The sequence below is a fragment of the Xenopus laevis genome, chromosome 6S (genome assembly GCF_017654675.1).
Source record: "Xenopus laevis strain J_2021 chromosome 6S, Xenopus_laevis_v10.1, whole genome shotgun sequence".
In the NCBI taxonomy this organism is placed as follows: Eukaryota; Metazoa; Chordata; class Amphibia; order Anura; family Pipidae; genus Xenopus; species Xenopus laevis.
In genome coordinates, this window is record NC_054382.1 from 28,009,620 (window position 1) to 28,021,810 (window position 12,191).

The following is a 12,191-nucleotide window of genomic DNA, read 5'->3' on the forward strand; positions in this document are numbered from 1 at the left end:
CGGGCAGGTGGAAAGGTGAGAAGAGGCCAAAAGCTTTGAGACTTCCTCATCAGTGACAGGGGTGAAGGAGCACAGCAGAGACCGGGGAATGTGGAGGGAGGGTGGTGGAAGTCTAGGGGGGTTGAGTAGTGCATGTCCCTTCTGATACTGTCAATATTGTTTTTGAAGTGCTCAGCAATATCTTGAGCAGAGACAGATGTGCACGGAGGGGGTGGAGAAGGGGAAAGGAGAGTGTTAAAGGTGGAAAAAAGTTGTGCTGGTTTTTTATAAACTGAGTTAATGAGTGAAGTAAAGTATGTTTGTTTGGTTTGGAAGAGGCTGGTGTTATAGGAGCGCAGGGCAGATTTTTAGCTCCAAAGTCTGATTCTGAGAGGGATTTGCGCCAGCGACGCTCAAGTGCACGTGAATGTCTTTGGAGCGCTTTTGTATGAGCAGTATGCCAAGGTTGAAGTGGTTTGGGTCTAGCACGTTTAGTTTTTATAGCAGCAAGCTCATTAAGGGCAGTGGTGAGAGTACTATAGTAGACAAAGGTAGCCACATTAGGACAACAGATAGCTAAGATATTAGAGTGAAGAGAGTCAAAGGAAGAAGAGAGACACCTCTACAGCTTGCAAGTCACGATAAGTACATGTTTGGGGAATAGCAGGGGGTGAGGAGGGAGTTAATGAGAGTTGAAATGTGAGCATATTGTGGTCAGAGAGGGGAAATGGTGCGTTATATAAATTATTATAGTGTATCTAAAGCAAACACATTAGTTTTACCAGTGCAGGGCAACAATACATTATGGGGCAGATTTATCAAGGATCGAATTTCTTGGAATGTGAGTTTTTTTTAACTCCCATAACTTTGAAATTTGAATAAAAAAAGACCAATAAAAATTTATTTAAAAAATCAAAGATTTACTTCAAGTGAATAAGGCTGTATTCGATCTAATTCGAATAGGACTTGCCTCAAAAAACTTTGATTTTTCAAATGACTCCAAATAGGTTTTAGGAGGTCCCCCATAGGCTAAAATATCAATTCGGCAGGTTTTAGATGGCAAATGGTTGAAGCTGAAGTTTTAAAGAGACCGTATATAATAAATTTCGATATTCGAATAGTCACATTTTTTTCAAATTCAAATCGAATTTTGGCCTATTCAATAATCGGAAGTACACAATAATAGCTCGAAATTCGTATTTTCTTTACTTTGAATTTTCACTTCAACCCTAAATTGTCATTCATTTAAAACACTTTAATTTTTTAGTGTTACTGTCCTTTACACTGCCTTGCACTTTATCAGTGTGTGACTGTATCTTACTGGGTGTGGTCTGTGTAAATTTGCCTTTGTGTAGTTGTTAATATGATTTTATGTTTGTATGTCCTGGCATGTTTGTATGGGTGTGTGTTTTACTGTTGATCATATTGCAATGTAATTGGATGCTAAATAATAATGTTATGATGTTCCATCATGAGCTGGAGTTACAGCACCAGTATCAGATATATGAAACATTGCCTGTCACTTTTGGCTAACTATATTAAAAACATTTATTTTGCATATCTTTACACTGAACTGTTCCTTTAAAGCTTTAAATATAAATTTTCATCCATTCCCCCAGCACTGCTGTTGCATTACATAGGTCTGTTATGTCCAAGATGAAAAATATTTTTTAACATTCAAAGACAAATACACTTATAAACATTACATATCCCCCCCCCCCAAAAAAAAATAATGCATCACTGCATTACATTAAGTCAGTGCTGGTTCATCAATATGGTCATTATATTGAAGATGATATCCTTGTATAGCTCTAAGGGGAATTATGTTAAACTTCCAAATGAGAAGTGTCATTTTGTTTGCAATGTTTAAATATGAGTTTGAGTGCCTTGCTACTTATAAAAAAGGTTAGGGCACAATAAAATTGTATATTTGTCACTGGAGCTACTTGATTAACAGGTTTAAGCTTAGAAATTAGTTTTCATTTACAATTTCAATACTCTTTTACTACTGGCACTGATTACTGTCATTGGCATACTCCTTTATATGAGTACAGAAAGGAAGAGGGTAGTCTCTGTCTTCCTCCTTCCCTTTTGTCTAGGTTTTAGAAATATATAACATCTTTCATGCGGGCTCCATGATACTACTAGATATAGCAATTTTAATATAGTTATTTGCCCTATTTGACTTCAGACATATATATTTGTCTTGCAGGGAAAGTTCACCCTGAAATTAACATAATTTTAATATGAGGCATTGATTTTGTTTTGCCCATCTCTAACCTTAAAATAAAGATACAGATATATCATAACACTGTTGTAACAATTGTTAAATCCCATCAGTATCTAGAACAGCAAATAAACTTTTACCCCAAAACATATTCCTCCTAAGACTCTCTTAAACTAGCCTTTAAGCTGAGACCCCCCCCCACCACAGCATTGGTGTAACGATATTAACTTACCCTGGTGGTCCAGTGGCTTTCCCTTGTGTGCTAGCGTCTGGTGGGGGCGTCCACCACAGCTCCAGCGTGGATGCCCGCCGCGTGCCTCCTGCTTTCTCCAACACCAGTTTCCTTATGGTGCTCATGGCCGCGCGTTTCTGGTTTTATGCGTTGGCGTGATGACGTCATTGCACAATGGCGTGAAATTCAAAGGTATTTAAAGTGGCTTTTGAATTTAACACATTGCCTGTTAGGTTCTATTTAGTTGTTCCTGGTGCTAATTCTAGTGTATTCTACTAATCTTCTGTGTATTGACCCTTGCTTTGCCTGACTATTCTGAAATCTGTTTCCTGACCCTTGCCTGGCTGTTTATTCTGACCTCTCCAAGCTGAAGCCCTACCTGTCTTACTATTCTACGTTCTCCAATCCTGATTCCGGCCTGTCTGACTATTCTACGATCTTCAATCCTGAATCCAACCTGTCTGACTATTCTGCTTGTGCTGGCCCGGCCTGCCTGTTTTCATGCTGTGTTGTCTTCCATCCAGTATCCTTGGTGAAACAATTGTGCCCCTTTGCTTATCCAGAACCTTTAGCTTTTCTCCTGGTGGCATCCAATTAGCACACGGCTCCTCCTGAGGTGAAAGGCGGCGGTTAAAGGCAGAAGTGAGAGCCAAGTGACCAGGGATCCTAGCATTGGTTCTGGATTTAGGGTGGTGAACGTGACAGTTGGTTTCCCCTGGATGGACAGTCCTATGGTTTGGCAACCACTGTAAGATGCTTAAGATGTGAAGGGCTCACATCTTAAAAACTTACAGCTATTATACTTATACAAAATAAATTTTAGGGTGTCCATTAACTAAAGCTCCTGCAAAATCTGAGGATATATGGTCTATCTCCTCAATAAGAATTGTAAATATCTTAAAGATGGAAGAGAATAACTAGATAGATGTTTTTCATTAGTGATTTTGGTATTGTGACCTGTCCTAAGCAACTTTTTTGTTGATTTTTTTTAATAGCCTTAATATTCTTACTAGTCTCTATCCAGCCTGCTACTATAAATATCTAGTTGCTGTGTATACTTTTCCTAGCATCCAAAACAGTGAGGATTTAATATTACTGTTCTTATTTTTATATTTTATTTTTCTTTGCTTATCTTTCTTTTCAGGACTTCTCCAATTCATTTTCCGTTTGGATTTCTAAACTGCTGCCTGATTGCCAAGATAATTAAGCCCTAGCATCCAGATAGCAGTAACAAGAAGCAAGCGAGCTGCAGAAACAAAATCTAAATAATCATAAATAATTGAATATTTTGGGTGACCATATTAATTGTTTGAGATATTGTTTGAGGTAGACACGTTGTTCAGAGCCATATAGTATATACTAATATGTAAAAAGGCAGGAGAAAACAGGACTAATTGATGCTTGAATTCTGTATTGGTTGTGTATTGATCGATTTGGCAGGAAATGGAAACTGAAAAATTATCTTGCCTTGCAGTCATTCTGTAAAATGTCCTTAAAGGAGAGAGAAAAACCGTTAGCACCAGAATCACGGGTATTTATTATTTCCATGATATTTCCATAATAAATATACTATATGTACAATAAAAAAAGTTCCCTTAGTGTCATGCAGACTTATCCATGCAGAGTAGTGCAGCGGAGCTTGTGGGCTCCATCTTACTCATTATAACTGTATTTTATCCAAATTTTGCCATTAATTGATGTGTTTTAAAGGGCAAAGTACATCAATTCTGAACAAAATCCTTTACTTTCTATTTCCAAGGCTCGCAACGGTGCCAGATTGCAACAGTATTGTGTAAGGTCTGAGCTGGCTCGCATTACAAGACCTCAGACATGGGTTCCAAGAGAAAAGCTTCCTCGGCCTCTTACAAGCAGTGCATCTGCTATACGTAAATGAATGTGCAAAGCTGAGCTTATGGGAATAAGAACTGCTATTTTCCCTGTTGATAATTCAGACACTAGTTCTAATGTGGATGGCAGAAGAAAGCATAAACAACCAGCTTTGTTGGCTGATTTTGTCAACTGCTATCTTCATAAGAATTTAATTTGCCAGCTTACTGCCTATTTAAAGCTAATTTAAATTTCTCCTTTACAAAATACATTGCCCACACATATAACCAGCCACCAGTCCTGTTTAAAGGAATATTCTAAGGTGCACTCATTTTAATAAACAATAGATTTTTCCATTGCATATACTCTTAAACACTGTATGACATCTCTAATACGACAGCAAGAATTTAATCTTCAGGCCTGGCAATTAATTGGTCGAGGCTTTATGTTGGCATTTGCATGAGGAACTTGACAGCTTGAAAGTGGCAGCTGTCTGCTTCCTGTGCTGACTAATTTTTTGGCCACAGGAAGAACGTTTGAATGGCTCTAGAGTCTTCACTTGTATAACAGGCTGCGTTAATAGTTCTGTGCGACCTGTTACACCATCATCTGTGACCTAAGGGGCTTTTAATGAGATCCCACTGCCCAAAGTCATTGGTAAAAACAAATCTGTACATACCTGAAACATATACATTTTTAAAGTGAATTTTTAAAATGACTTTTAGTTTATAGGCAGCAATTAGTGTACTAAAACTTAAATTTACACTTTTTGGGGGGGAATTAGACAATATTTCCATTTAGTAATTGGCTCTGTGAATTTATTACCCGAGTGACTTTAGGCGATATGCAAAAGTGATTATAAACAGAAAAAAAGTCTTATTGGTAGAAGAGAGATTACTAAAGGGTGAGTTTTGAGATGAAGTTGTTTGAGGGGTGGTATTATAATATTTTGGGTGATCATGCTTTAACTTATTGGAACCTATTGTAATAAGTAGCAATCAGTGATGGGCGAATAAATTCACCTGGCAAGAAGTTGCGGTGAATTCCCACGTTTGGCCACCGGGAATAAATTTGCCAGCATCAATTTCCGATTTTCACGATTTTTTCATGAAAACGTTCGAAATGCTCGATTTTTTTCTTAATATAAATATATATATATATATATATATATATATATATATATATATATATATATATATATATATATATATATATATATATATATATATATATATATATATATAAATTGTCCCACAGTATCAGCACTCTAATCGGTCTGATTCCAGTGGTGCACGATCAAATTAAAGTGAATAGCAGATAGAGGATCAGCACTCACTATAGTTGAAGTGAAGAAATGCTTTATTTGCATACAGTGTTACATATTAATCCAACGTACGGTCCCAGAAACGTCGGATTAATATGTAACACTGTATGCAAATAAAGCATTTCTTCACTTCAATTACAGTGAATGCTGATCCTCTATCTGAGATATATATATTATAAATTTTTATATATATATATATATATATATATATATATATATATATATATATATATATATATATATATATATATATATATATATATATATATAAAAATTTCCCACCGGTCGACGGCACTCCAAGGAAGGTAACAACAATGCAAAAAAGATTTAAATTAAATCAGGTTTATTTATTCCAACGTTTTGGAGCCTTCGTCAGGGAAAAAGAAAGACATATTTATTTATTTATTTTTCAAACTAGAAAATGAGCAAGAAAAACTTCAATAACAAGGTAAGGGCTACAACTTTGTTCTTCTTTGAGAAGTGCTGTGTGTTTTTTATTCATGCATTTCTGATGTTTTGGGCTAAGATTGCTTTAATAAAAAAAAGGAGAGAGATATTGCACTGGAAAATAGATAGGTAAAGTAAGAAGTGATATTAACCCCCCTCTCAATTGAAATGAATCTTAATAGAACCAAAACATAATTAATGATCATCTTGAGGCAAGCCATTCGTTTCTGAACGGTGGTATTACACATTCTGCACAGACTTTATAAAATGTTGTTCACCAACATATCTGAGCTATACAGGAATGATTGTGGAGCAAAGGGCATCCTAATCTACATTTGGTAAGCATATATAATCATTAAACTCATGTAAATAGAGATCAATCATGTTATTTCATCCGTAAATACAATACAAATTAAATTACATAACCCTTCTGGGGGAAATATTAGATATTCATGAAGTTGTCCAACACACAATATTTGTTACAAGATTAAAAAACACCAGATACTGGAAAAAAAAACTGCACCACTAAATTGTCCTCAAATAAAAAGAGAACTATCTTACAATCTCAGATTTAATAATATGCTTAAAAAAATACATATGGCAATGGGACCTTAGACCAAAAGTAGACTGACTTAAAGGTTTTGCGTACCCCCATGTTCAACATGAGTTCATTGACTAGGGCAATTTTCATCAAAATCTATGGTTTTTGATATTTTTTTAGGTTAAAAAGTGAAACATGGAGTAGCTTCAGTAAAGAGGATGTTGTAGATACTGTTGCAGGTTGTCAGTTTTATTAGATGTGGGAAAATAGCCAACAATGCAATAGCTGGGTCAGGAGACCATCTAATAGAAGTAGTTTTTTTCTATCAAATCCAAAGCACTTTCCATTAATTTCTACTATATACGTAGTAAAAAACCTTCATGAGTTCACAGTTTCACCAATAAACTTTAGTAGAATTAAATGTTCTTGCTAACTTTGTAGGGTACATGTACCATCTGTAGATCTAAGGGTATTTATGGCACACAGACTTCGTTGATTATTATATTCCAGCTCCTCTGTCTTTAAGAGCTCATAAGATTCCAAGTTGCAAGTATTAATAATAGAGTATTAGGATGATAATATTGTGTTAGTAAAAAGTTATTGTAATGATTATAAAATAATACTGTATCAACCTATTACCTACACATGACATATCTGTCTTTATCGCTGTGTACATGTATATTTTTTACATTGTGATTTTTAAGTCAGAAATATGTTGTAAAAACCCACACTATTGACCTAAAGTTTTTAAGTGTTTAAAAATTAAATTACTATCTTATGTTCCATAATCCTTAAGCATTAACATCCCCATTTCCATTTTAAAATGTTCTATTTCCATTCTGAGATGTTTATGTTTCTCAGGTGGCCCTACTGTCCCATGCTGGACGACTGGGGAATAAATTGGTCTTCTCTAGAGGCAGGACAAACTAAAATAACTTTCTCCAATCTCCTTTCCTTGTGAAACTCCACCTCATCCTCAGTATATTTCAGTTTGCCCTGTCTGGGAGGCAGCTATTTCTCTTGTCTCTCGTATTTTATCTTTTATTTTAGTTTTTATTTAAATGTTCATATTTTTTATTTCACTACTACACCATTCCACTGTGCGCTTCCTGTTTGGGCCCTCTGAGCAAGCTCCTAGGTTTGAGCCCCTTTTAGATTGACAGAAGGATCTCATCGTGCCAGATGCATTAATTGCTTTGTCATGGGGGTTACATTTTTTTCTGCAAGTAAAATATTGTGTTTTATTTATTAAACTGTTCCTTTTTATTTTTAAAGCTTTGTGAAGCATTAGATGATCTTCAAAATATGAGTAGCAGCTTAAGAAATAAAGAACAGACATTATGGATAATCATGAGTAAAACTGCTGAACAGGTATGTTTCTTTACCCTTCGCCTTGCTCCTATTGTAGTGTTTGAATTTTTTTGTTGACTGTAAACAGTCAGAATCCAATTGAAAAATGTTTAGAAATACTCTTATGTAACCAAATAGGTGATCTGCTTTTTAAAAAAGCATATTTTATGTAACTTGTGCAGAGATTGTTCATTTGTCCCTGCTTTAGTGGAGTTTATGAGCCCAGTCACAGTAACAAAAAACACAAATGCGATTTGGTATCCAGAACCAGACAAGGAGCAGTTCATCTAACGCCAATCATATTAAAACAGTAGCATTTTTTTATTTGTAGGCTGGAAATAGGCAAAATAGGCTAATAATTCATAAACAATACAAAATGTTACAAAATAATATAGGCCACTGAAAACTTGCTGAGAATAATGCATCTTTTACATACTAAAAGTTAATCCTAACGAGCAGATTCATCAAAGGTAGAAGTGAAAATTCGAATTAAAAAAAGTCAAATTTCGAGCTAATATTTGTATACTTCTACTAGAGAATAGTCCAAATTTGATTGGAATTTTTGATTTGAAAAAAAAGCAAAAATTCAAATTTCAAAATTTATCATGTACTGTTTCTTTAAAAATTCAACTTCGACCATTCTCCATCTAAAACTTGCCGAACTGCTGTTTTAGCCTATGGGGGAGCTCCTAGAACCTATCTGGAGTCAATTGGTGGACTTTTGGGAAAAACTTTGAATCGTACGATTGGAATGCGCTATTACTTCAGTTCGTACGATTCTAAAACAGGCCTATTCGATCGAAAATGGATCTATTCAGCCAAAAAAAACCTTCAATTTAATTTTGGTTGGTCTTTTTGAATTCGAATTTCGAAGTTTTTCAAATTCTAAATACGACCCTTGATAAAGCTGCCCCTAAGTGTGGCATACGCTTAAAGTTTTCTAATGTATTTGCAACTTCTTAAACAGCTTTTCACCCAATATGTTTATTTTCTCCTTTTTTTTTTGCAGTAAGCACATTATCAGTGTGGAACTGCATATACATAGTAATTTTTTTTCCAGTATGCTTAGCAGTTAAGTGTTTAAGAAAGCTTTCTTGTTTTTTTGTTTTTGTGTTTTTTAAGTGTTTAGAATTTTTAGATGAATACAGGCTTACATTTACTTGTTCAGCATTTCCATTGATTTAATCAGAAAGTATCTGACTTGAACGGCCATGCCAAGCAGATGATTCTTTGCCACTGTTAATTGTAGTACACACACACATACAAAACAGTCATACAGTAAGGCAAAATGTAACTTGAAAATCTTTAAATTCTCTTACAGAAACATACACATTACATACTTGTGCTTTAATAGTTACAAATATACTTATGTTGAAATGCACACAATATGCCCACACAGATCTCGCTTGCACAGCTTGCATGACATTTTATTTTTCCAGTTGGATGAACAGATGCAGGCCCAAAAGGCCCGTGAGAAATGACTTTGATAGATGGTTGCTGTCTGAGAAGCTAGCATATAGCAGATTAGTGGAAACCCAAAGAGAATCTCTGCTGCTTTGTGGAGAGTTTGGTCCAATAAGATAATTTTTCTAATTAACCTATGGAGCTCTGAAAAATATTCAAATACAAATTTATTTTGTGAGGAATATTGAAGCATTTGTTATTCTTTTATACCTGGCCAGCTAAACCAACTGGTATTTCCTTCTCAGCCATATTAATTAATAAATCGATTTTAAGAAATCTGTACTCTGCTTGAAACATTGCTATGAGCCTGTGCATATTTCTGTAAGTTGTAGTGTGGGGGGGGGGGAGGAGTGAAGGAGTGAATGTTTAACATAACTTTTGTTGTGCATAGTATGATCAGCAAAAGCAAACTAGTTTTTTTTTTTTAGGTCAATCAAACAAAATAAGTAAAACATCACAAGCTTAAATGGACAATATGAATTATGGTTTTTGGCACACAGATCTATCTATTTCTCATCCCACAGCTATTGCGTGCCCTCCCTATTGGAACCGTTTCTGCAGAAGCCATTAGGACTGTACAAATATTGCACAAAGTCCTGCTGGCTTCTTAAAGTAGAATAAAGCATTTGAGGTAGAGTCCTGCAGCGGGTCCGATGATGTCACTTCCGGTTTATAATGACAGCACTTCCTGATTCTTGATGGTCAGCGGGTCCGGGTTGCAGAGAAGGTACTTGCGGGTCGGGTTGCGGGTCCAAGCGGGTAAGAATGCGGGTTGCGGATTGCAGGTTGCGGGTACGGGTCGGGTTCGGGTCCCAAAAAATGGACCCGCGCAGGACTCTAATTTGAGGTTTGAAATGCAGAAAGGTCCTGGGGAGAACACTAAGAAGCATTTCATTTGGCATTGGTTTGTGCCTGAGGGCAATAATGACAAAATGGGTCCCTTGTACTATAGTCCTAAGATTATTGAACAGTTTAACTCCTTCTGACATCTAAAAAAAAAAAAAATGCCCCATCTGCTTGTCATCACTCATAAAGGTGTTGAATAGAAAGTGCACCTGTCTGCTGCAAATGGAGCTGTGGCACTGGTTACCAATCTAAAACCCCTGTAGTTTCGGGGAGCAGTCTTAATCTGTACTTTATACTTATGGTGTAGTAAAATCCTATACTAAAATTAATTAAGGGAAAAAAAGCTAAAGCAGAAAAAATAAACATAAACAATTCTTATTTTTAAATTGTTTCCTTTCTCTGTACTCTTAAAACAGTAATTTACTTTATTGTTACTAAGCTTCCTAAGCCTGAGTATAGTTTTTGGAGTTTGCTTTTGGGTGAATTTTTGCTTTTTGTTTAATTTGAATAAACTCGAAATTTAAATGCATAAAACCAGGAGAAAACTCAATTGTATCAAATTTGTACAACAACTGCCATTGACCTCTACAGGAACTCACAAGCTTTTAGATACTAAAGCTCTACATTTGCAATTTTTTTTTTTTTTGTGCTCAATAAAAAAATTTTTTTTGTGCTCAATAAATATCAAACATTCACGTTCTGGAAACCATAATTTAATTATATGAGTTTCAGCACAAAAAAAAAAAATGCCCCACACATTTTTATCAAAGGTACATGATTATACTTCCAAGTAGGGATGCAACGAATCCACTATTTTGGATTTGGCCGAACCCCCAAATCCTTCACAAAAGATTTGTCAGAATTCCGAATATAGTACTAAATCCAAATCCTAATTTGCATATGCAAAAGGGGAAGGAAAGGGGAAGACATTTTTTTACTTCCTTGTTTTGTGACAAAAAGTCACAAAATGTCCCTCCCCGCCCCTAATTAGCAAACTAGTGTTCGGTTCGCCCGGGCAGAAGGATTCAGTTGAATCCGAATCCTGCTAAAAAAGGGCGAATCCCGAACTCAATCCTGGATTCGGTGCATCCCTACTTACAAGTACATATTGTATTCTGTATTTGCCCAGTGGTCTCTATTGTTGTTCTGTTTTTTTTTTAAATATTAAAGGAGAAGGAAAGCTCCAAGACAGTCTATTGCCAACAGATTAGCCACAATAGTGCAATCTAGAACGCTATATTTATTCGGCAGAATGCTTTCCCATACCCGAGTAAGCAGCTCTAGACACTGACTCTGTTTGTTTAGGATAGAAGCTGCCATATAAGCTTAGTGTGACATCATTTCCTGCCCGAGTTTCTCCCTGCTCACATACAGCTCTGAGCTCAGATTACAGAAGGGATGGGAGGGGGGAGAGAAGCAAACTGAGCATGCTCAAGCCCTGCCCTGAAGGTTTATGCTGAAAACAGGAAGTCTATGTATACACAATAGAAAGAAAGAAATGCTGTGTTTCTTTTGACAGAGGACTCAGAGCAGCATTACTTTGAGGGTTTACTGGTTTATTTATATAGAACTTTCTGATAAAGCTTACTTAATTTTAGCCTTTCCTTCTCCTTTAACACAAATGTAGTTTCTTTGACACTTTTCTAGCTTCTTATTTTTAAAACTGTAAGCTATTCATGGTTTTACATTTTTAATATAAATTGTAGAAAACAAACATTCCAGCAATTCTACTTTCACCAAAAGAAAGAAAACCAAGTAAAAGGGAAGGAGGAACCCAAAAGACCTCACCATTGCCAGCAGTTTTGCATAGGTAATTTATTTCTTATTTGTAAGATTTGTGTGTCGCGTTTGTCATATTTATATTTATTGGAGAAAAATTGTACCCTCTGACATTTTTCTGCTTTCCATTTAGTTGTGGGTAATGCAAGAAGAGCCATGATCAGCACCTACTTTT